At 42.2% G+C, this 26,806-nt stretch overlaps 1 long non-coding RNA gene across 1 annotated transcript in view; it reads right to left on the reverse strand.

Moving 5' to 3' along the window:
• Window positions 1-7,308: 7,308 nt before the first annotated feature.
• LOC135057853 (uncharacterized) overlaps window positions 7,309-26,806 on the reverse strand; it is a 56,311-nt gene continuing 36,813 nt past the window's right edge. Inside the window, exons 2-5 of the long non-coding RNA XR_010244415.1 lie at window positions 16,237-16,280; window positions 14,392-14,536; window positions 8,527-8,695; window positions 7,309-8,155 (exon numbers count right to left, since the gene is read on the reverse strand). This is a non-coding gene — a long non-coding RNA (uncharacterized LOC135057853). The remainder of the gene's footprint in view (window positions 8,156-8,526; window positions 8,696-14,391; window positions 14,537-16,236; window positions 16,281-26,806) is intronic.

A 26,806-nucleotide genomic window follows, 5' to 3' on the forward strand; every position in this document is an offset into this window, starting at 1 on the left:
CAATAGAACAATATATTTTTCATATTTTTTTTTACTGACAGTTTAACTCACACATGTGTGTCAGACCACTTTTATATGTACATGAACAAACACACCGGGGTACAGCGCACACAGGTTGTATTAACTTAAAGTAATCAATTTTTTTTACACCTTTTGTTTACATTTGTTTAATTTTAAACTTTTTGAAGTTTTTTCGTTTTTGTTTACTTTTTACGCAACTGACGATGCACACTGTAGTACTTATATGTGAATGCAGTGGGTGGGGTATGGCCTGCAGAGTCAGTGCAGAACCACTGTGTGACAGAATTAGACTGGAAACTGGACACAGCTTGTGGATGGACACAGCACAGTCACTTAATGGACACAGCACAGCAACTTTAGATGGACACAGCACAGCCACTTGTATGGACACAGGACAGCAACTTGTCTGGAGTCTGGACACAGCACAGCCACTTGATCCAGCAGAGAGCAGCTCAGCACGCAGAATAGAGTGAAATGGTGTCCAGTCACCACCGTGGGGCCCTTATATAGAATCCAAAATGCGCAAGAATTCGATGCCGGGAGGTTGGAATCAAATCTAGTGGGAAAACCTGAGCTACAGTATGGCTCGGATTTCCTAAAATCTGAACCACTCATCTCTAATCTATAGCTACTGTACAACATCTCCCAATCTATTGACAGGCTTACTTCAAGTAGGTGCTCCTGACTTTTCTAATGAGGACCTTTTGCTGGATCCGGTCCATGATACTTTCTGAATTATGGTCCCTCCAGATCATGCTCCTTAAAACATAATAATCCAAATTCACTATATCTCCATGGATAAGGGCATCTTCCACAAAGAACTCCTTCTAAAATGCCTTTCAAAGAGTTCATCTACCAAACTTCAACAATCTGAACTACTACACTACAGTGTATAGTAAAAGTAATTGTGGGAGACCATCTCACTGTGACCATGTCCTCTGTGTCATGACTGTGAGTTTTTTGAACCTGGCGTCTATGTAAAGTCTGTGCAAGTACCTCCAGGACTATGTGTATAATTAGCTGGTCTGTGGGGAACAGTGTGATGAAGATACAAGGAGCAATCCCTGACCAGGAGTCGACCTGGGTCTCTGCAGAGGGAGACATTTCCAGACCACTGGAACACCAGGGACTTGGTGTTGATAACAGGATGGTGAATGTATTGGTGAAAATAATCTGGATCAATGATGAATGAGGTTTGGCTGGTGATACGCTGCTGGACCAGACTGGCTACCGGCTATGATTGGACTGGGCTGGTTACCGGATATGACTGAACCGGGATGGTTACCGGATATGACTGAACCTGATTTGATACCGGATATGACTGAACTGGGCAGGTTACCAGCTATGATTGGTAGCACTCTGTGAATCGAGCTGGAGACTAGTATAACTAGTAACACACTGTGAACTGGGCTGGGTACTGGTATAACTGGTAAGGCACTATGAATCGGGCTGGGTACCGGTATAAGTGGTAACGCACTGTGAACCGGTCTGGGTACTGGTATAACTGGTAGCACACTGTGAATCTGGCTGGGTACCGGTATAACTGGTAATGCACTGTGAACTGGGCTGAGTAGCAAAAGAGCAGAGGTTTACAGGAACAAAGGTAATAGTGTTACCGCTGAGGGAGCTTAGCTACAAAGCTCACACTGAGCTGTGTGACTTAAGGAACTGGCAGCTTCTGAAACACAGGTTTCTCTACATATACCTCTTGGTCCTTGGTGATTGGTGAAAAGAGTCAGATGATTCAGGGAGTCTCAGGCTGGCACAGAATTGTATAGCTCATGGTCAGGTGATCAGACCCTGTCACATCAGTACTCCAGGTTAGCCTCTGATATGGAGTGAGGCCTAGCAGGCTGAAAAAACACTGAAGCCTAAACTTCTGAATGTCTAAAAATGAACAGCAGATACTGACTTTTAGGCCTAAACTCTAGAGAGCTGAACACTGAAGAATCAAATGCTGCACACAGGTTCTAGCTACTTACTCACAGAGGAATTTCTACTCAGTTGGCTAATCATGACTAAGCACCACAGCTCGCAGCTTACATACTGAGCTGAAACAGATGAAGGTTACAGGATATGCTGAGGTAAGAAACAGAACATAAGAAATACAGTCAGGTTCATGACACTCTGTATATGATCCAACCACAAAGAACATAACTGGGATGGGTAGAGTTTGCAAGAAGCATAACATCCATTTGTATTGCATTTACAAATGCACTATATCCTTTACAATCTGCCTAAGAAAGAGGGGTAATTGGTGTAGAAAGGTGATCATATATTTTGTTGAGGTTGACACCTAGGCATTTAATGGTTTGAGTAATGAGGAAGTTGTCAGCAGAGAGTTTTGTTTTTTATTGAGAATTCTTGACAGTATGAGATGCCAAATGTAAGGAGAGTTTGAATCATGAAGGGAAAGAGACCTGACTGAAGGTATTCTCTGCATCCAGAGCAGGTTTTTAAAGAGGGAATGATATCTTTAATAATATAATACATAAGATCTATTGTGTTTCTAGAATGTGTCTAGATTAGACAAAACCCACCTAGTCTGGATGGATTAGGTCAGGAAGTACAGTATGTGATTCAAACAATTGACTAGGATCTTCACAAACAGCTTCAAATCATTGTTTAAGAGGAATATAGGGTGGTAACTGGCACAATGTTAGGAGTCTCCAAGGTTTGGGAATCACCATTATTGGCTCTTGTAATATTTGAGGGTGGAATATTATATATGGTATGTCATGATAGCTGCTTGCAGACACTAACTTAAGATGCAGTGAGAATATGACACGGTTATTAATAGTAAAGAAGCATGCAAGCCATTTTGTGCTCATATTACTGTATATCAAATTCAGGGTCAGACTCCTGTTTAATGCAAAGTTAAATTACTTGGATAAAATACCATGGAACATGAGTGAGGACAAGAGGTTGATCAATGCATACGGAGTATGCAGATGAATATATAGTATATAATGCATATAGGCAAATCAGTGGTAGAACTAGAATGAGTGTTTTTTACTTGTTGTACTATACTGTAAGTCAGAGGTAGTAGGAATAGCCCAAGACAGTGATTCCCAAACGCAGGGGCGAATTTAGGGATTAGGCTATCCCTAGGCAAAATATTTTCGTTGCCCACCCTCCCCCATCATGTAACTGCCCCCTTCATGTTGGTGCCTCTCGACTGCCAAAGCAGCACCAACCTCAACCCCCCTCCACCATCACAATTTATTGACCATTGCCCCCTCCTCCTTCACCAGCTACAGAATCACATGGCCTCATCTGGCCATCAGCATAGCAGGGCTATTATGCAAGTGAACATGCTGTGCCATCCCCCAGCAGGTGTCACCCTTAGGCATGTGCCTCACATGCCTTGTGGGAAATTTACCCATGACCAAACGTGTTCCTTAAGGCACCCTAACAATCCAGGTTTTAAAGATATGCATGCTAAAGCACAGGTGACTTAATTAGTACCTCAGTCAGTTTAATTATACCATCTGTCCACAAGAATGGATATCCTTACAAGCTGGTCTGAGAGTGTGCCTGGGCTGTGTGAAAAAAGAAGCTGTGTAGTGGAAGCAAACACTGACTCAGGACGAGTCCACTACAGTTTATTTAGTCAGGGTGACCGCAGACCAATAATCATTATACAGTAAATGTTCATGGCCAGTGGTGAATTTCCTTTTAGGCATGTGATGCACGTGCTTAGGGGCCGCACCTGTTGGGGGTCAACACTTGGATGATTGTGTTGGTACTGCCAGACTAAACAGTACCAGTAACTGCAACATATTTCAACTTTACTGTACCATATGGCATCTTGAATGGAGTGTAACTGTGTAAGACATGCACATACTGCCCCTGTAAGCTATCCCACTTAGTAAATATGTATACAAAATGAAAAAAAGTAATAGTTCGTGCCTTTTATTTATCATTCTATTAAATTGGTTATCATGTATTGAGGTCTTATAACCAAACAATTAAAATAATAAAATTAGGGGGGGATTATATGGTGCATAGGGGTGTACTCATCTCTAAATTCGCTCTACATTCATGGCCCTATCACTATCTAACTGAGATCTACACCCTAGTTATCAGCCAGCTTTCCTGCCATTGGTCACACAGATAAATGGCCAAGAAAGCCTTTTTATACCTTAGATTTGTCCTCCCGCTCCCAGACTGACCTACTCTGCCTTCTTATGGAAGTTCCTCACAGGTTGATTGATCAATTACATGCTTTCAGCTGCACCAGGCTGCAAGGGAGAATGCACTGCAGGTAAGACATACATTTTCTATCCTCCAGATACATGACTTCCCTAGGTTTATAAGCTAAATATCCCCAGTTCCTCTGTAGCACACATGTTCTGTTGCCATATATCCCTCCTCCTAGCGCCAACAAATTCTGGACAGGACGGCTGCGTCTTTGTGTAAGATCCCAAGCCTATGCTTCACTGTATATCTATAAGTTGTATTGCCAAAAACTACCTGGTAACCTTAGCATTCACCCCCCAGTTTCTCTGCATCTATTGTATACCCAGAAAGACTAAATAATCTCATTATGTATAGTTTGGAGCAGAGAAGGGCAAGAGGGGACATGATAGAAACTTTCAAATATATCAAATGTTTTAATAAAGTCTAGGAGGGAAACATTCTTCAAATGAAGAGAAGCAATAGGACATGAAGACATGCACTGAGACTGGAGAGAGGTAGGTTCTGGGGAAATCTGAGGAAAAATTACTTCACAAAAAGGGTAGTGGACAAGTGGAATAGCCTCTCATCAGAGGTGGAAGAGGCTAAGACAGTAGAGCAATTTAAACAGGAATGGGAAAGACATAAGGATATCCTTACAAAGAGATAAGGATCAAATAATGTTTGAGATTAAAATATGGTTAAAAAAAGGGGGGCAGACTAGATGAGTCAAATGGTTCTTATCTGCCATCAAATTTTATGTTTCTGTGTTAATGGAGCATGGTCCGTAATTAAGGAGAATTCTTCCCCAGCAAATAGTACCGAAATGCCTCTATTGCCCACTTTATGGTCAGACACTCCTCCTTTACCGTAGAGTATTTTTGGTCCCCTTAGTAACAACTTCCTGCTCAAATACAATACGAGGTGCTCTACCCAGGGCTGTTTTTTTGTATGGGCTCAATGGGCAGTTGCCCAAGAGCCCCAGGAGTATGAGGGCCCTGGGCTGATAGCTGAGGGTCCCCTTTTTCCAGGGGTACCACATTTTTCGAAATCGGCCCTTGGGAACTGAAGATATCCGACTTGAAAGCAGTGGTCCACGTCCAAACCTGTTAATTGCTCTTCCCAGCCAGATATCTCGGGTTCTGTCTGACTTAGTGTTTTCTGAGGGTATTTTACAAAAGCTGGGATTCTCCCCTTTCTGTGGACACTGGCTATTGTCTCTACTATGCTGAGAACCAGAGCTATCAGCATTCAAGCAGCTGGTCCCTGCTCCATATGCACTTTTTATATTTTTGTTGGTGGATTGATCTGGCTTCTGAAGTCTGATCCTTAAGTCCCAAATACCTCTTGAAAAGTGGGATTCTAGTTTTTTTTATTCCATTGAAAGCTAAAAAAATTATTTCCAGGAAGTGGAGATATCTGCAAGTCAAGCAAACTGCCCTCCCACCAGAAAATTATGAATATAAAGTCCACTCCACTATCCACCCCTTCCTTGCATATTAAACACCACCTACCACCATGGAAATCCAGTACTGGGGCCCCTTGATTCAGCACAATGCCCCCTTCTACAGTTTGGTGTTCTCCCTCCTGCCCCATCTCCCACCATCTTTGCAGTAAAGGAGTAATTAGTAGAAATGATTGCTCCAGGTCCTACATGCTGAGCAGAAGATAGAATGCCCACTACCACCCGTGGGACAGAAGGGGTCATTCCAAGTTGATCGCTAGCTGCTGTTGTTCGCAGCGCAGCCATCAGGCTAAAAATCTGCATTTCTGCGCATGCGTATGCACCGCAATTGCGCATGCGCGACGTATGGGTACAAAGTCCTTTGTGGTTTTGCACAGGTTCTAGCGAAGCTTTCAGTCGCACGGCAGAATGCAGGAAGATTGACATGAAGTGGGCATATCTGGATGGCAACCGACCGTTTTTAGGGAGTGCTTAGAAAAACGCAGGCGTGTCGGGGAAAACGCAGGTGTGGCTGGGCGAACGCTGGGCAGGTGTGTGACGTCAAAAGCTGTCCCTCCGTTGTTAGAATCAACGCACACGAACAGTAACTACAGGGCTGGTCTTGTTTTGCACAAAATTATTTTGCAGCCGCTCCACTGCACAAGCGTTTGCACTTCTGCAAAGCGAATATACACTCCCCGGTGGGCGGCGACAGTGCGTTTGCATGGCTGCTAAAAGTAGCTAGCGAGCGATCAACTCGGAATGACCCCCATCAACGCAGCCACTGATAGCACCCCCTACCCCTACCACTGGAGGATGGGTAGGGGCCCCAGTGCATTGCTTTGCCCAGGGGCCCCAGTGCACTGCTGTTAAGATGGCTCTGACTTTACCCCCTTACTTTCCTGGGACAGGAATGCAGTACCAGCTGTAGATAACAATAGGACTAATACAAAAGAAACATAAGATTTCCTCCCTAGTTACTGTATGTCCATAGATGATGACAAGGCTTTCCACAAGGACAGTTGACCATTTATGCCATGCATGCTTACTTGTATGGAACTAGAAAGGAAGTTCATAAACACTGTCTCAGCATTATACCATAAACTGCCAGCTACTGTATCTGCTATTGGCTTTGTTATATTCCCATTTAACATCACAAATGGCAACTGCCTCCCTACCTCACTCACTACCCATATCTCACACACAGCTGGGTTGTTATGCTGAGAAAATATTCTTTATTATTGTTGCAGGGACATTGCAAGGTGATAATCCAGCCTAAACATTTGACATCATGATGTCACCAGGACCAGGAAGATGCTGTACTCCTGCAGCATCCTAATGACACTCTGATCGTCTCTCTAGGCTGCAAGGTGCTGTTTCAGACAGTCTGCAAACCAAAGTAGGGGTAGCGATGGTCCTGTCCTGTGCTCTGGGCATTGGCTCTGCCCGCCCACACCTTATTACTTGGACCTGTCCTGTTGTATCATTTGAATTGTACAGTATATTGTACAGTATAAGGAATATTTGTATGTTGATGAAATTGTAAAAAAAAAGTAACACTTGCAGATTTCTCATTGCATCACTAAAGTCATATTAGTTTATTACTGATAAGAGAACAAAACAGGTTAAAAAAGTGAAATAAAAGAATAAAAACCTTAGTACCATAAACACTAATAATACTACTAATTATACAGCTACATACCATAAAAAGTTTTATTATTAATCCAGAATCACAGAGAAGTTGAGAACCAACAATGCTCCAAACAAAAACTTGCAGCAATGCTCCAAACAAAAACTTGCAACAATGCTCCAAACAAAAACAGGTCATTCCGAGTTGATCGTAGCTGTGCTAAATTTAGCACAGCTACGATCATTCACACTGACATGCGGGGGGACGCCCAGCACAGGGCTAGTCCGCCCCGCATGTCAGTCCGCAACCCCCCCCTCGCAGAAGTGCAAAGGCATCGCACAGCAGCCACGCCTGCGTTCGCTCCGGACCAAACCGACGAAATGGTGGCTAAACGCCGCCGTTCCGCCCCCTCCCGCCCAGCGATCGCCTCTGCCTGTCAATCAGGCAGAGGCAATCGCATCCCTGCTACGGCCTTCAGCCGTCTGGCATGCCCCGGCGCACTACGGCGCCGGCGCATGCACAGTAGGGACGCGTTCGCTCTGCTGAGTTAAAACGCAGCGAGCGAATGGGTCAGAATGACCCCTTTAATCAATTCATGCTACAGTACCTACTTACTCTCGCTGCAATTCCCCAGTGACAACACAGCTTGCTTTCTATTGCAATGGACAGCTCAGAAGTCTCAGGAAAGGCTCCCCTTTACTGAAATATCAAAAGAAAAACAAAATCCAAGTATGATCAGGGAGACAAGTGATAGAAATGTGAACACCTAAGCAGCAGGTCAAAGTTCAGGTCATTTGTAGTCAAGTCAAACTTTCCAAGGGTTGCATCAATATACTGTACATCAGTGCACCTTCCATTTGACCTCAGATACAGATGGGTTTCTTATACAGGGAAAAAAAGATGAATTGAAAAAATTAACATGATTCATATGTCAGTTTGACCAAAGCATTATTGAGCCAAGCCAGTGGAGTTTAACAGAATGGGTTCAGCATAAGACAAGCCAAAGTTTAAAGTTTATGAACCAAGATGTCAACAGCATTCAAACCTTTTTTCCCTAATCAGTAAAAAGTTAGATCTGTGGTGAAATTACCCAATAAATATCATGGTAAAAACCCTCCTGCTAGAAGACATTTACAATTTAGGCCAACAAAAAAACAGAACAAACTTTAAAATGATGTAGAAATATATTGTAGGTAGCCTTTTACTTTAGCCATTTTTTAAATAGACTCTACACCCATCACATTTTTCTTACCATTGACATTTGTCACTCCTCTTTTACTCAAGTCTGATGCCGTGGTGTCACTCTTACTGTATATCCGTTCAATTTGATTTTTGTTCTGGTCTTCACTCCACATAACAGGTCCCTATCTCTCACAGGTTTATCTCTTCAGTATGAAACCATTTCTCACTCTGGAAGAAATCTAAACAATTATCCTTTCACTCTTTATTTACTGTCTCAATTGCAATAGTCCTCCTTTCATTCAGTCTGCACATCCATCTTTAGCTGCTATAATACATTCTGAACACTGCAGCAAATGAATATTTTCCTCTCTTGCATTCCTCTGCTTGCTTTGCAATATTTACCCTAGCTTCCCACACCTGGAAGATTCTGATCTTCTTTCCTTAAACATTCACTTCTGTCTCCTTCATTTTGCAGAAAAACCTGTGTTTCTGCTCCTCACCGGTTACCACTTTCCACTCCTGTTTACCACTCCCTTTGTACCCATCTAATTCACCCATCGAATTCCTCTGTTGCTGGCCCAGCATGCCCTTGCCTACTATCCCATCCTTTTCAGGAGCAATGTCATGGACCTTAAGGTTTTGAGATCTGTCTTGACATCATTGAGACCAGCTGAAGCAGGACTGTGAATAAAACTTTGAGATTTGATGGGATGTCTGTTCATGAAGCAGGAATTAAGAGAAACTGAGGTGCTTGAGCATCCTTAGCAGTCCTCACAATACGAAAGCAGCAGCCCTGTACTGGACTCTACACCAGGATACAGAACTGGAATACTATCTATGAGGACCTGAAACCAGTCTTATGGAACTCAGACCAGCACCTGGACTCAGGAGCTCAAGGCTAGAACTCACTACTGGGAACTCAGGCATGCACCACTAAAAACACCCAGAGCTGCATAGTACCAAACCTGGAATCAAGAACCTCAGAACTCAGAACTACTGTCAGGAATTGGGAAATCAGGGCAAGCAACCACAGGGATCGTATCATCCTGGAACCAATCTTCCAAACCCCAATAAATTTGCCCGATTGGACGAAGATTCTGGGGAGGACAGTGAGGAAATGACGGCACTGGAAGAGACCGTTCCCTCTAGCAACTGGAGGAGCGGTCCCTCCAGGACAAAGGGAACAAAAGATTGTGGTGGTAGGGGATTGCATTATCAGGAGAACAGGGCAATCTGCTATCGGGACCGTGATCTCGGTACAGTCTGTTGTCTCCTGGGTGCTCAGGTACGGCACATTGCAGACCAGGTAGAAGGATTGTTGGGAGGGGTCGGGAATGAACCGGCGGTCTTGGTGCAAGTTGGCACCAACAACTAAGTAAGTGGTAGGTGGGGTGTCCTTAAGAAATATTATAGGGACCTAGGCCAAAAATTAAAGGCAAGGACATCTAAGGTAATATTCTCTGAAATATTACTTATGCCACGCGCTAGTCCAGGGAGTCAGAGGGAGATTAGGGAGGTAAATGTGTGGCTCAGGGACTGGTGCAGTAAAGAGGGGTTTGTGTTCTTAGAACACTGGGCAGACTTCTCAGTTAGGCGCCATCTTTTTTGCTGCGATGCATTGCACCTGAATGAGGAGGGGCCAGCGGTTCTGGGGGGAAGGATGGTTAGAAGGTTGGAGGAGATTTTAAACTAGGTGCCTTGGGGAGAGATTAAAAAGAATTAGTGGGACAACAAGAGAGCGAAGAAAAATGGGATGTATAAAGTATAATGAGGGTGGAGAGGGGAAGGAGAAAAATAGTCAGCGATGGTAATTTAAGGGAAACTCAGATTCCTAAGGAAACGTTATCCACATCAAAACTCACGGATCAGGGAATTGCCAAACTAAAGTGCATGATTACAAATGCAAGAAGCGTAACAAGTAAAATGGGGGAATAAGAAACAATTGCACTTAATGACCAATATGATATAATAGGCATTATAGAGACATGGTGGGACAATTCACACGACTGGGCGGCAAACATGGAGGGGTTCACCCTCTTCAGGAGAGATAGGACTAATAAAAAGGAGGGGGTGTTTGTCTATATGTTAAACCTTTCTTAAAACCGTATATAAAGGAAGTCATTTACGAGGGGACTGGAGATAACGTGGAGTCATTGTGGGTTGAGATTAGTGTGTCTGACGAATTACTACTCTGCCAGCAAATCGAAAAAGCTGCAGGTATGGGGGACGTCATTATCGTTGGGGACTTTAATTACCCAGACATAAACTGGAACACCGAAACAGTAAACACAACTAGGGGTAATAGGTTCTTAAACCTGCTTAAAGATCACTACTTGTCCCAGGTAATCGGGGGAACCAACTAGGCATAGGACTATACTGGACCTAGTACTAACTAATAAGGAGGAAATAATATCAAATACAAAAGTAGGGGAGACCCTAGGAAATAGTGATCACAATATGATCACATTCGATATCAGCTTTCAAAAACAACAATATAAGGGTCTAACTAAAACTTTTAACTTTAAGAAAGACAATTTAATATTGCTGAAACAAGCAATGAGGGACATCAATTGGGAAATTGTATTGCAAGGTAAGAATACTGCTGAAATGTGGGATGTTTTTACAACTACGCTCAATAAGTACACTCATTTGTATATTCCCAAAGTCAACAAAAACAGGAGTAGGAAATTCAAACCGATGTGGCTTAATAAGAGTGTCAAGGAACAAATTGATAAAAAAAGGCGTGCTTTCAAAGCATTTAAGTCTGACGGAACGGTGGAATCATTTCAGTTCTACAAGGAATGTAACAAAAAATGCAAAAAAGAAATCAGAGCAGCAAAAATAGAAAACAAAAAACAAATCGCAAAGGAGAGTATAACAAACCCAAAAAAGTTCTTTAAGTACATAAACGGAAAAAGGTTAAAAAGGGAGAATATTGGGCCTTTAAAGGGCGAGTTGTATGTCTTGATTAATGATGATAGGGATAAAGCAGATTTATTTAATAAATTCTTTTAATCAGTATTCACGAATGAGGACAGGTTGACTAGAGTGGAGTATAACATAAGCTACGAAAACGACCCAATGCTAGGTACTTGGTTAAACTAGGATGTAGTCCGGGAGAGACTAAGTAAAATTAAGATAAATAAATCTGCTGGGCCAGATGGACTGCACCCCAGGGTTCTTATGGAACTTAATGTAGAGATATCGAGACCCCTATATTTGATTTTCAGAGAGTCAATTAGATCAGGAATGATACCAAAGGATTGGCATATAGCAAAGGTAGTCCCAATATTTAAAAAGGGTATTAAAACTCACCCAGGTAACTATAGACCTGTAAGTTTGACATCTATAGTGGGGAAATTACTAAAAAGTATATTAAGGGACAGCATACTTGAGTATTTGGATACCTCCAAGGTTATTACTAGGAATCAGCATGGTTTTGTGAAGGACAGATCCTGTCAAACTAACTTAATAAGCTATTATGAGAAAGTGAGCAATAATATTGATCAGGGTCATGGAGTGGATGTGATCTTTTTGTACTTCGCTAAGGCCTTTGACAAAGTTCCACATAAGAGACTAATTCTCAAATTAAGGGAGCTTGGGTTAGGAGACACTATTTGTACTTGGGTGAATAATTGGCTGTTCAATAGGGAACAGTGGGTGGGGATTAATGGGATGTACTCTGAATGGGCTTCAGTGCTCAGTGGAATACCACAGGGTTCAGTACTCGGGCCATTGTTGTTTAATATATTCATTAATGACCTAGGAGAGGGATTGGAAAGCACAGTCTCAATTTTCGCAGATGATACTAAGCTATGTAGAGTAATTCATTCCGACAAGGATGTTGAGTCTCTTCAGAATGACTTATCTAGACTTGAGGTCTGGGCGGATAAAGGGAGAATGAGGTTCAATACAGACAAATGTAAAGTTTTATGTACTTTGGGACTAAGAACAATCAGGTAGTCTATAAACTAAATGGGGAAAATGTAGGGATAACAGTAGTTAAAAAAGATTTGGGAGTGCTCATCGACAATAAACTTGGTAGCAGTACACAATGTCAAAATGCAGCAACAAAAGCAAATAAGGTGTTTGCATGCATGAAACGGGGAATGGAGACAAGGAATGAGAGTGTAATCCTGCCACTGTATAAATCATTGATGCGGCCACACCTGGAATATTGTGTACAGTTCTGGGCACCTCACTATAAAAAAGATATCTTGGAACTCGAAAAGGTTCAGAGGCGAGCCACCAAACTGGTTAAGGGGTTAGAGGCACTGGATTATGAGGAAAGACTTAAAAGGTTAGATTTGTTTACACTGGAAAAGAGGCGACTGAGAGGGGACATTATTCATATTTTTAAATACATTAAGGGACAATACAAGGATTTATCAAATGATTTGTTTATCAAAAAACCACTACAAAGGACACCCCCTGAGGTTAGAAGAAAAAAAAATTCAATACACAACGGAGAAAAGGGTTCTTCACAGTAAGAACAGTAAAGATTTGGAATTCTTTGCCAGAGAAGGTAGTAATGGTGGACTCAATCAATAAGTTTAAAAATGGATTAGATAAATTCCTAGCGGAGAAAATATCCAAGGATACAGCATTTAATTAAGATAAAAATAACAAAAAAAAAACCCCAACATTTATTATACAGGTTGAACCCGATGGACATCTGTCTTTTTTCAACCTCAACAACTATGTAACTATGTAACCCATACCCTAACACACAAGCCTGGAACTGGAATCAGACCCTGGGAATTGAGCGCAGAGATACAATACCCTGGACCCCTGAATGAACCAGCCAAACAAACATGGAAACCACAGCTCACTACAGCCCTGAACCCAGACCCTTGAGACACAGGAACAGCTCCAGTATAGATACTCAGAACAGCAGAAACCAGCCACATTACCAGACTATGGAGGGCAGCTAGAGGGACTGAGCGGATGTCCAGATAAGAACTAGATGCAGGAGGCACGCTGGAGATATCCGCAGTATATTGATGCCAGCGGGTGCATGTAAGGAAGGCAGGAATACAGTTGACTGCTGAAAACTGTAAAGAACACTGGAATTCTGGCAGGTGTATGGAAGCCAGGGAGCAGAGCACAATTAGACTAATAGATGAACCAATGCTTGTTGAGACTGAATAGGGTACTGGAAAAGCCTGCAAATGTGCAGAAGAATGCTGAGCAGAATATTGGTGAAGCTGGCAGATGAACCGATACTTGTTGAGAATGAGCAGGGTACTGCAGAAACCGGCAGATATGCAGAAAATCGCTGTGCTGAGTACTGGCTACAGGCGGAAGCTGTAGGAGTCCAGACACAGGAGTACAGCAATAGGTAATGGGAATAGCACAGGAATAATTGAAGAACTAACCCAGAAGGAAGGAGTTGCTCTGAATGTGCTGTACTCAGGAGCAAGTTTAAATAGGCTGCAGCGGAAGTCCATAGGCTGCCAGAACCATGTGAGCATGGCTGCAGCACAAAAATTAGACTAAAAAGTCACACAGGAAAATCCAAGTTTGCCGCTTCCATGCGCCTGGCCAGTTTGTTTACATTACATTACATGGAGAGCAGGGATGCAGCTGAGGTACAGGAGATCTGCAGAGAACAGTGACATGGCAGAGCCGATTAACTGGGGCTAAGACCCGGATTTTGACACACAGCCCTCTTTTTGCTTTTGTTTTCAACCACATTTTATGTATAATGTGCATACCCTGTACAGCAATATTGATACTGTGGCCTCCTGTAAATTAATAATAATACTCTGATAAATAATGGCAACTCCTGATTTAAGGTAAAAAATATTGGAATTAGGGCTAGAAACAGATCATTCTAATGGACTCTGCCTCTAGAGGTGTGTTGCATGTATCAGTTGCACAGAGGGAGTTATACATGTGCTGTACCTACAATGACAAGAAGATGAGAAAATACCTCATTAATCCTAGATGGTTATAACGAGGTCCAATGGTTAGATCAACGCTTACAGGGAGCAGCCTCAATCCTCTTACACATGAAACATCAAAGACAAGTAGATTTCAGTATCTGCGATTTATTTTTAATTGCTGTTTTGTGGCACCTGGGAGATAAAAGTGTTCAAGTTACCAAGCAGAGACATGATATACAAAAACTTTGTTTCAAAGATCTATCAATATATACAATATATAGTCTGCCATTAATACCTGTGTTTTATTTAAAGGTAAATTGAATTAGTCTTTTTGATCTTTACCCAAAATATTGAACAGCCCTTTTTCATCACAGAGCTTTGAACAAAATGAAATAAGGAAACAGTATTTCTAAGCTTGCAAATAAATACATAGCAATCTTTAGATGGTATATTTCATACTGCTTTTTATTTCAAATCTATATAGTTTGAACAGATCTGTGGGCATTGACATTTAAAAGCATAATTTATATACAGAAATACAAAAAGCTTTTCAATCACTGGATCTGGGTTGGCCTGCTGTCTGGATTACCAATATTCCTGTGGGTGGCCTAGATGGAATCCTTCCCTTTCATCAGAACCAGTGCCCTCTTTGTGTTGCGCCCACACCCAAGGCACTTATCTTAGCGTCCATGAGATGAAGGCGCCATTCTCTCCTCCTGGGACTGGAAGTGTGTGTGGTGCTTGGAAGTGACATCACAGTCTAGCATTACACACCCAGTGCAAAATTGGCATGGCCGAGCAGAAGCTTCATATGGGGGAACCACAAGATCATTAAAAATACTGTATTCAGTATATTAGACACTCCCTAACTATTGATACACTGGACAATCACAAAGATTCTCCCAATGGCACCACCAGCCAAGCATGTTCTACGTGTGCCAAATATTTATAGTCATAATGTGTTTTTTCAGTCAGTGCCTTCACCTCAGTCTCTGACTAGACCCCTTGATCCTTCAACTAGGTTCAGGCTCCAATGTGGCTTACTGTGAGAGGGAAATTTCATGATGTAAATAGTCTCCTTGCTTCATCATATTTCCACTTATGATAGGCAAAAATCTACTTAATTGTTGTGCTTCTGCATTATGTACTTTCTTAAGGGCTAGCAATAGCTGAAATTTCTGACCACTAGAACTGGTCCCAGAAGTTGTCAATAACTAGGGTAGCTACCCATCTGGGATTACTCTGGTAGTCTGGAATTTTAGTAATCAAAGATGGGCCATGTAACAAAATCTAAAATATATGTATTTGTTATCAATGTCTAAGTCATGCGCCTCATCAGTGGCCCACCTCTTTTGCTAGCGCTGACTGTTCTGGCCATGACTACAGTCTGCTGCATTGTGCAATTGGCTGCAGTCACAGAATTTCCACTATGCTTTATGGATTGAATTTGGACCAACCTTTGGTACTAGTACTAGTACCTTTGGTACTCAATCACAACATGGGAAGGCAATCCATGAGAATGACTGTCTAATAGGAACTTTTGGATCAGCTACATACAGTATGGCATAAAGCAGGCATGAGGGAGCTTTGATGGCATATAAAACGAAATGTGACAGCCCTGACTGATGGCATATAGAGGGCCATAGGGAGCAGCTGCAAATGGCATGTAAAGGAGCATAAGGGGGCTATGATGGCATATAAAGTATATATGAGGACTGTAATGGTATATAAGGTGCATGTTGGGGTTCTGATTGTATACAAAGGGGCATGTGGAACAGATGCCATATATAGGAGTATATCAGAATCTGATGTCATACAATGATTATTTTATCCTTATTAAAGTTGAAAGATATTGGCCTGAAATCTAACAAATAAAATGGTTGTAACCCTACTTCAGTTTTGGCCATGCCTCCAGTCACTGCACTTCTCCAAGAATCTGAAAATAAAAAGGTGAAAACCCTATCAATAACACCTCCAAGAGTTAAGACAATGTGGGTCACAATGCTTCCATCTACAGTAGGTAAAGTGCATATTCTGCAATTGCAAGCCCCACTATAGTCACAACTAGGTACAATGGTAATATAATGATGCCTGAATGCACAGCCCTTATAATATGCAAATGATTACAGGATCATAAATCCAATACTACTACAACACCACAATCTCAATTCACAACTGAATATGTGTTAAAGTATGTCGCAGTTGGAATTATCACAAGGCAAAGTACCGTGATGTGCTCAATATTAAAGTTTCATATAGAGAGAATTTTAAGTCACCAAACTGGAGAATAGAAAATACAAATAGATCTAGAATGAGCAATATGGATGTAATAAAATAATCTCTACTTATGGATATATATTTTACTGGGGACAGACAGATTTAATAAACCATCCAAATACAAAATAGATCAAACCAGGTTGGGAACAAAAAACAGGTTTAGACCAAGTAGTTTGGGAGAGGTGGAAAAAGCAAATAACTTTTGTCCCAGTTAAAACCCACAGAAGTGTTAAATGTATCCTCCAGGAAATTAAGTGTAGATTACTTAAGACTAGATAAAGGTTTGAATGTTGCACCTACATCTAAACTCAATTAGTTTACCTTATTTGTAGAGCTAAATAAATATGTTCATACTCTCAGTAGATATAAGTATTTCGCTATGAAAGAATGAAAGGGATATCAGTGGTATGACAATTATTTTAAATGATTAAATAAATAATCATTATAAATACTGGAATCCCTAGATACAGATCATTTTGAGGAAAATGATTGTGATACGATGGAAAAGATCTTTGATGTGGATCAAAGAATACTAGGAAACTCAAATCAAAATCAGATTTGTGTCCAATACAGTACAGAGGGGTGTACATTGAAAGTTTTTGTAAATCCACTTTGGAACAGTTTTGAGAAGAAAAAAAAATCAGACAACAATTATTTCAGGGATACTCTTGGACATCTGGAATGTAGAGCCCTTAAAGAACTTAGTATTACATTATAGTCATAAAACTAGTGGATAAGGGCATTGGGATTGTCATACAAAATACTGCTTATTATGTAGCAGAGTCATACCTTATAGTACAAAATATTATATACAGTAAGACTGGTAATGAAACTGTCCTATTTCAAGAAAGGTGTAAACTTATGTTGGACAAGGAGGTGCCATAACCGAGGATGCTTTTCACTTTTTGTAATTTAAGGTGTTGGATCATTAACTAATAATTTATCTCTTTTTGTTTAACTAATAATTTATATCTTTTTGTTGAGACTTTTTTTTTTGCAAAAAAGGCAGTTGATTACTATTGAAGACATGATGATACAATGCCAGAAGAATTATGTTAATTTGATTTATTGTCCATTCATTTATTATTTAGAACACAATTATTGTTCATTTAAATACTGTTTAAAGTCATAAGAGACCGCTATGGGAACCAGGGTTGCCCAGAGTTCTGCAAACATATATTTGGGAAGGATTAAGGAGGAACATAGTAGTGGCAAATCCTAAGAAAATATTTATTATTGGGGATGGGGATTTTGAATCCATTTAATCATTTATTGAAAACATTATTTCCTCATTGAGCACAGAAAACATGTTTGGAAGACCAAAATCCAACCCTAAGGTGGGAAAAGGAACAGAGCACACCATCCTTATACAACTGACTCACACTTTCCACCCTATGGGACAATCATAGGGACTGACACTCAAGAGTAAACAGTTCAGAATCATAAGGGTTAACCCAGAGAGGAGAACAAGGATCAATAACTAAGTCATCCAAAATCTTATTCAGTGAAGTAGAACCTGGTTTGCATCCACATGTTCTGAGTCAACAACCCAGTCCCAAAGGTGCACCAACTGAGTGGCCAAATAATATAACTGCAAATCAGAAAGTGCCAAGCCTCCCTCCCCACATGGATGGCACAGGGTTTTATATGCAATACAAGCTCATTTATTCTGCCAAATTAAATAATTCATATAATGGGCATTTAAGGAAAATAATAAATTAGGCAAGTTACCGGAAAATGCTTTAGAACGTATAACAATTTAGGTTGTATATATCTTCACTAGGTTTACCCAACTCATAAATAACAGTCTTGTAATAGTCTAGTGGAAGGTTTGACATTTAGAGAAACACAATGCACAGGAGCACAAGTGATCTGAATACCTAAGTATTTAAATTGTACCAATGTAATGCAAAATTATAGATTGGTGGCATAGAGAAAGTGGGCCAGACAGGAAAAACTAGGGACTTATCCCAATTAATCTGTATACCAGATAAGAACCAAAAGGTATCAACAATTGTCAAACCAGAGATCAGAAAGTATTGCAGATCCAAAAAAACATGCACAACACATTTATTCCTCTAAACCTAAGACCATAAGTCCATGGAAAGCAGGAGACACATGAATGGCACAGACTGAGATAGAGTGGGCATCTCTGTATGGTGCACCTTCCCAAAGATAAGGAATCTGTTACAAATCCATTGACACAAGCTCTGGCTTTGTCACAGCACAGCCTACAAATTAGGCAATTTTACCAAATAAAAGATACATCCAAAGCATCCTCTACACCATCATGGGTGAGCTGCAAGTAGGAAAATAAACACATTAGCGAATTGTAGTCACTTTACGTAGCATAAAGCAACTTTTATCAGGGTGGATAATGTCTAAAACAGTGGTCTCCAACCTTAATTGGGGTGTGAGCTACTTTTGGAAAATAAAACCTCTGAAGGAGCTCCCCCCTCCCCCCAATGCGCGCGTTCCTGCGAAAGTGGGTGTTGCCCCACAAAAGTGGGTGTGGCCTCACAACTACAAGTAATGCCCCCCGCGTAGTGCCAGATACACAAATAATGCCCCCCAGCAGTGCCAGATACAATGATCCCACCAGTGCCAAATACAATGCACCCGCAGTGCCATTCAAAATGCTCCCCGCAGTGCCACTTAAAATGCCCCCCACAGCGCCAGATAAAATGCCCCCCCCCCTGCAGTGTCCGGTACAGTGCCCCACACAGTGCTAACCCTTGCTGGCTTCTTCTACTGCCGCCGGTGTTGCTCCTCCTGTATGAGGGACGGAAGGGGTGGAGAGCGCAGCACGCGCCTCTACTGTGAAGTCCGGAGAGCGGCTGCGGTGAGGGAGACAGAGTCTCCGGCAGCGGCGGCCATTTAAAATATGGTGCCGGTAAGTGAGCTAATCAAAACTCATGGCCCGACAGCCAATCATATTAAAAATGAAGGGAGGAGGAGTGCCAGTGACTGCCCAAGCCCATGTGCTCTGTGAGCTACTGAAAATACTACGGCGAGCTACGGGTTGGAGATCACTGGTCTAAAACAACTTTGTTAAAGCATAAAGGAAGAATCTTAGCCTAAATGTCAGAGGACAATAGCCAGGAGCCAATAACTAACATCTAGAAGTGCAGCAAAGATCTCCAACAGTTTAGTGACAAAAAAGCCAATGTAAGTTGTATACAGCTCAATAGGAAAATCATCAATACCAGAAAATTTACCCAAAGGGAAGGACTTAAATGTATCCTTCTGCAGAGAGTTGGGGCAGTCTAGAAAGACTCCAAAGACAAATAAGTAACCTCAGTGACTGCGGGGAGATGGAAATGGGTAACTAACATCATATAAATCCTTAAACAGGAGTGGCGGGATGAAGAAAAACAGGAGTAACATCTTGTATCAGGTTGAGCCTAACACGAGGCATCCACAAGACCCATATCCACCTTAAACTGGGGAAAAACAGTAGCACCACAAAAGTGGGCCTGCACGTCTCCCTTCATCTGTTTAAAGAGCCATCCATTGAAATCCCTACACAAATAACAGGAGTAACGGGGAATTCAGTCAAAAAGTAACAACGGTTAGATAGCCCCTCAGAGGAAAGGGAAGGGGGGAATATGTACAGCCAATAGAACAAGAAGATGTTCAGGCAATGCACTACTAAGAGCGACAAAATGAGCAAGATGATCCACCTATACTTTAAGACAAAGAACTGACCCCCCCCCCCAGAAATAAAATGGAAAGTAGAAAGTTATGACCAACTCCCCCAATGCCTTTTGAGGGAAATGATTGGTACCCACCAAATGAGTCTTTAAGAGGCAGTCAATGCCAGGAACCTGGCGCAAAATCAAACAGTGTTTATCTTGACATTAAGTCCTTGGACATTCTATTAACAAATCTTCAACATATAGAGAAAATAACCATATAAATAAACTTCAGGAGCCACAACACAGATCCCCAGATAACAAAAAGAGGAACAAGGGGCCCATAGATGTCCTACAACCCCCATTAAAATATAGTATCAAAACCAGAGACAATTTCCTGGCGCCGCGATTATACAGATATGTGAGCTGCCATCTCAGGGGTAATTGGTTAAAACCCCTTATAAGTGAAGCAAAGAAAGAAACAATTGAGAGAGCGCTATACACATCTGTTGTGGATTTAAAAAAATATATTTTTATTTCTATCAATATTCCTTATCACAATTATACTTAGTGCCGGCCGGCATCACATAAAAAATAAAGACATTTTTTCACAATGCAGGCTAAAATATAAGAATTATAACTGCTTCTACACATGCGTATATAGATCTATTTCTGTTCACTTTATTTAATTAGCAGTAAACACCTTATAATAGTTCTTAGGAAAAATAGATTATAAGTATACCCAGCATATGTATACACCAATATGGCTCTTAAACTAATATATACTGAACGCTGGTGTAATCACCTCCCAGTGATTTCTAAACATGCACGTAGAACTTTAGATGGTACTTAGGTCCACATGTCCATTTGTCTGGTTAATAAGCATGTGTTAATGTCAATAAAATGGACAAAGCCTCGCTCACAACCTGTATGCGTTATTGGAGCAGTTCATGCAATATTGGTAGAAACAACAGTCACTGTCCAGTGGTATTTTATAAATATGTTGAAAAGTATACCATGTTAATGCCTCTGTTGAAGTCACAGTATTTGCGGTGATCCTCCTGGCTAATGCTCCTACCGGTAGCCTTTTGGTTGGAGTAGACGTCTTATCCACTTTAACCGCAATGTGACCGCTTGTCCTCCCGACCGGAACTCTCACTCCCGGCCTTATCCGGAGTCAATGGGCAGATGGTTACACAGCCGTTCCCCCACTTCGGGGAAGTGATTCAGCCAGCCAGCTGATGGAAAATGATCCGCTGCAGTCTGTGTATGGAGATAGTGACAGACGCGTTTCCCAGCCTACTCAAAAGCATCGGCTGCTTCCTCAGTGTCATGACACTGTCAAATAGCGAAGTTTCATCTCAGAGAGCAGTTGAGTACCAGGGCATGAAGGTTGAGCCATGAAGTTACATCATAAGGGGAAGTAGAAAAGTGGGTCCGAGCACCAGAGACCACACAAAGTCGAGCAGGAAGTTACACAGGGTAGAGTAGCTCCCACAACGCGTCTCTTAACCTGAACAATTTGCAATCTAAATTATCCTTGTGCAAAATCTTAGTAGAAAAAGTACTCGGGGGAGCCCCTGAGGGAAGATATCTTCTGCGTATACAATGAGCTCGCTCCATGGCAAATTGGGGAGTAAAGGCATCACACCCATCAGTGGTGGTTAGCCAGAATTCCAAAAAATGTTTAGGATTTGTGCCTTCCACCAACCAGACAAACATTGTTACAGCTTGCCTCAATGTTGACCAATTTATGCTGACACGCTTTTATTTGAGATTTCAAGAAGGCCAAAGTAGCAGGAAGGAGGGCAGTAGTATCCTCCAAGACGAAAATATGGGTTTCCATTAGAGATGAGCTGGTTCGGTTCTCCGAGATCCGAACCCCCCCCCGAAATTCTCCTATTTTACACGGTTCCGAGGCAGCCTCGGATCTTCCCGCCTTGCTCGGTTAACCCAAACGCGCCCGAACGTCATCATCCCACTGTCGGATTCTCGCGAGATTCGTATTCTATATAAAGAGCTGCACGTCGCCGCCATTTTCACTCGTGCATTAGAGATTGAACGGAGAGGACGTGGCTGCATTCTCTCCCTGAAAAGCTCCGTAATCTGTGCTCAGTGTGCTGCAACTATCTGTGCTCAGTGTGCTGCAAATATCTGTGCTCAGTGTGCTGAAAATATCTACGTTCTCTGCCTGAAAATGCTCCATATCTGTGCTCAGTGTGCTGCAAATATCTGTGCTCAGTGTGCTTTATTGTGGGGATTGGGGACCACCAGTATAAAAGTAGTACAGTACAGTAGGCCATTGCTGTATCTTGCAGCTCTGTGTCACTGCAAGTACCTATTCGATATCTGTGCTGCATTTTTGTGAGTAGTATATATAGTATTACAGTGCAGCATTTTGGTGACCAACAGTATATAGTTGTACAGTAGGCCATTGCTGTATCTTGCAGCTCTGTGTCAATGCAAGTATCCATTCCATATCTGTGCTGCATTTTTGTGAGCAGTATATAAAGTATTACAGTGCAGCATTTTGGTGACCAACAGTATATAGTTGTACAGTACAGTAGGCCATTGCTGTATCTTGCAGCTCTGTGTCACTGCAAGTATCCATTCCATATCTGTGCTGCATTTTTTTGAGAAGTATATATAGTATTACAGTGCAGAATTTTGGTGACCAACAGTATATAGTTGTACAGTACAGTAGGCCATTGCAGTATCTTGCAGCTCTGTTTCACTGCAAGTATCCATTCCATATCTGTGCTGCATTTTTGTGAGCAGGATATATAGCATTACAGTGCAGCATTTTGGTGACCAACAGTATATAGTTGTACAGTAGGCCATTGCTGTATCTTGCAGCTCTGTGTCACTGCAAGTAATCATTCCATATCTGTGCTGCATTATTGTGAGCAGTATAAATAGTATTACAGTGCAGCATTTTGGTGACCAACAGTATATAGTTGTACAGTAGGCCATTGCTGTATCTTGCAGCTCTGTGTCACTGCAAGTATCCATTCCATATCTGTGCTGCATTATTATGAGCAGTATATTAGAGATGAGCGGGTTCGGTTCCTCTGAATCCGAACCCGCCCGAACTTCATGTTTTTTTTCACGGGTCCGAGCGACTCGGATCTTCCCGCCTTGCTCGGTTAACCCGAGCGCGCCCGAACGTCATCATGACGCTGTCGGATTCTCGCGAGACTCGGATTCTATATAAGGAGCCGCGCGTCGCCGCCATTTTCACACGTGCATTGAGATTGATAGGGAGAGGACGTGGCTGGCGTCCTCTCCATTAGAAATTAGATTAGAAGAGAGAGAGAGATTGTGCAGAGTCAGACAGAGTTTACCACAGTGACCAGTGCAGTTGTTGTTAGTTAACTTTTATTTATTTTAATATATATCCGTTCTCTGCTATATCCGTTCTCTGCCTGAAAAAAAACGATACACAGCAGCAGCCAGTCACACAGTGTGACTCAGTCTGTGTGCACTCAGCTCAGCCCAGTGTGCTGCACATCAATGTATAAAAGGCAAAGCTTATAATAATTGTGGGGGAGACTGGGGAGCACTGCAGGTTGTTATAGCAGGAGCCCCCAGGAGTACATAATATTATATTAATTTAAAATTAAACAGTGCACACTTTTGCTGCAGGAGTGCCACTGCCAGTGTGACTAGTGGTGACCAGTGCCTGACCACCAGTATAGTAGTATATTGTTGTATGTATTGTATACTATCTCTTTATCAACCAGTCTATATTAGCAGCAGACACAGTACAGTGCGGTAGTTCACGGCTGTGGCTACCTCTGTGTCGGCAGTCGGAACTCGGCAGGCAGTCCGTCCATCCATAATTGTATTACAATATATACCACCTAACCGTGGTATTTTTTTTTCTTTCTTTATACCGTCATAGTGTCATACTAGTTGTTACGAGTATACTACTATCTCTTTATCAACCAGTGTACAGTGCGGTAGTTCACGGCTGTGGCTACCTCTGTGTCGGCAGTCGGCAGGCAGTCCGTCCATCCATAATTGTATTATTATTATAATATATACCACCTAACCGTGGTTTTTTTTCCATTCTTTATACCGTCGTCATAGTGTCATACTAGTTGTTACGAGTATACTACTATCTCTTTATCAACCAGTGTACAGTGCGGTAGTTCACGGCTGTGGCTACCTCTGTGTCGGCAGTCGGCAGGCAGTCCGTCCATCCATAATTGTATTATTATTATAATATATACCACCTAACCGTGGTTTTTTTTCCATTCTTTATACCGTCGTCATAGTGTCATACTAGTTGTTACGAGTATACTACTATCTCTTTATCAACCAGTGTACAGTGCGGTAGTTCACGGCTGTGGCTACCTCTGTGTCGGCACTCGGCAGGCAGTCCGTCCATCCATAATTGTATTATTATTATAATATATACCACCTAACCGTGGTTTTTTTTCCATTCTTTATACCGTCGTCATAGTGTCATACTAGTTGTTACGAGTATACTACTATCTCTTTATCAACCAGTGTACAGTGCGGTAGTTCACGGCTGTGGCTACCTCTGTGTCGGCAGTCGGCAGGCAGTCCGTCCATCCATAATTGTATTATTATTATAATATATACCACCTAACCGTGGTTTTTTTTCCATTCTTTATACCGTCGTCATAGTGTCATACTAGTTGTTACGAGTATACTACTATCTCTTTATCAACCAGTGTACAGTGCGGTAGTTCACGGCTGTGGCTACCTCTGTGTCGGCAGTCGGCAGGCAGTCCGTCCATCCATAATTGTATTATTATTATAATATATACCACCTAACCGTGGTTTTTTTTCCATTCTTTATACCGTCGTCATAGTGTCATACTAGTTGTTACGAGTATAATACTATCTCTTTATCAACCAGTGTACAGTGCGGTAGTTCACGGCTGTGGCTACCTCTGTGTCGGCAGTCGGCAGGCAGTCCGTCCATCCATAATTGTATTATTATTATAATATATACCACCTAACCGTGGTTTTTTTATACCACCTAACCGTGGCAGTCCGTCCATAATTGTATACTAGTAAACTATCCAATCCATCCATCTCCATTGTTTACCTGAGGTGCCTTTTAGTTCTGCCTATAAAATATGGAGAACAAAAAAGTTGAGGTTCCAAAATTAGGGAAAGATCAAGATCCACTTCCACCTCGTGCTGAAGCTGCTGCCACTAGTCATGGCCGAGACGATGAAATGCCAGCAACGTCGTCTGCCAAGGCCGATGCCCAATGTCATAGTACAGAGCATGTCAAATCCAAAACACCAAATATCAGAAAAAAAAGGACTCCAAAACCTAAAATAAAATTGTCGGAGGAGAAGCGTAAACTTGCCAATATGCCATTTACCACACGGAGTGGCAAGGAACGGCTGAGGCCCTGGCCTATGTTCATGGCTAGTGGTTCAGCTTCACATGAGGATGGAAGCACTCAGCCTCTCGCTAGAAAACTGAAAAGACTCAAGCTGGCAAAAGCACCGCAAAGAACTGTGCGTTCTTTGAAATCCCAAATCCACAAGGAGAGTCCAATTGTGTTGTTTGCGATGCCTGACCTTCCCAACACTGGACGTGAAGAGCATGCGCCTTCCACTATTTGCATGCCCCCTGCAAGTGCTGGAAGGAGCACCCGCAGTCCAGTTCCTGATAGTCAGATTGAAGATGTCAGTGTTGAAGTACACCAGGATGAGGAGGATATGGGTGTTGCTGGCGCTGGGGAGGAAATTGACCAGGAGGATTCTGATGGTGAGGTGGTTTGTTTAAGTCAGGCACCCGGGGAGACACCTGTTGTCCGTGGGAGGAATATGGCCGTTGACATGCCAGGTGAAAATACCAAAAAAATCAGCTCTTCGGTGTGGAGGTATTTCACCAGATATGCGGACAACAGGTGTCAAGCCGTGTGTTCCCTTTGTCAAGCTGTAATAAGTAGGGGTAAGGACGTTAACCACCTCGGAACATCCTCCCTTATACGTCACCTGCAGCGCATTCATAATAAGTCAGTGACAAGTTCAAAAACTTTGGGTGACAGCGGAAGCAGTCCACTGACCAGTAAATCCCTTCCTCTTGTAACCAAGCTCACGCAAACCACCCCACCAACTCCCTCAGTGTCAATTTCCTCCTTCCCCAGGAATGCCAATAGTCCTGCAGGCCATGTCACTGGCAAGTCTGACGAGTCCTTTCCTGCCTGGGATTCCTCCGATGCATCCTTGCGTGTAACGCCTACTGCTGCTGGCGCTGCTGTTGTTGCCGCTGGGAGTCGATGGTCATCCCAGAGGGGAAGTCGTAAGCCCACTTGTACTACTTCCAGTAAGCAATTGACTGTTCAACAGTCCTTTGCGAGGAAGATGAAATATCACAGCAGTCATCCTACTGCAAAGCGGATAACTGAGTCCTTGACAACTATGTTGGTGTTAGACGTGCGTCCGGTATCCGCCGTTAGTTCACAGGGAACTAGACAATTTATTGAGGCAGTGTGCCCCCGTTACCAAATACCATCTAGGTTCCACTTCTCTAGGCAGGCGATACCGAGAATGTA

The sequence above is a fragment of the Pseudophryne corroboree genome, chromosome 3, assembly GCF_028390025.1.
Source record: "Pseudophryne corroboree isolate aPseCor3 chromosome 3, aPseCor3.hap2, whole genome shotgun sequence".
In the NCBI taxonomy this organism is placed as follows: Eukaryota; Metazoa; Chordata; class Amphibia; order Anura; family Myobatrachidae; genus Pseudophryne; species Pseudophryne corroboree.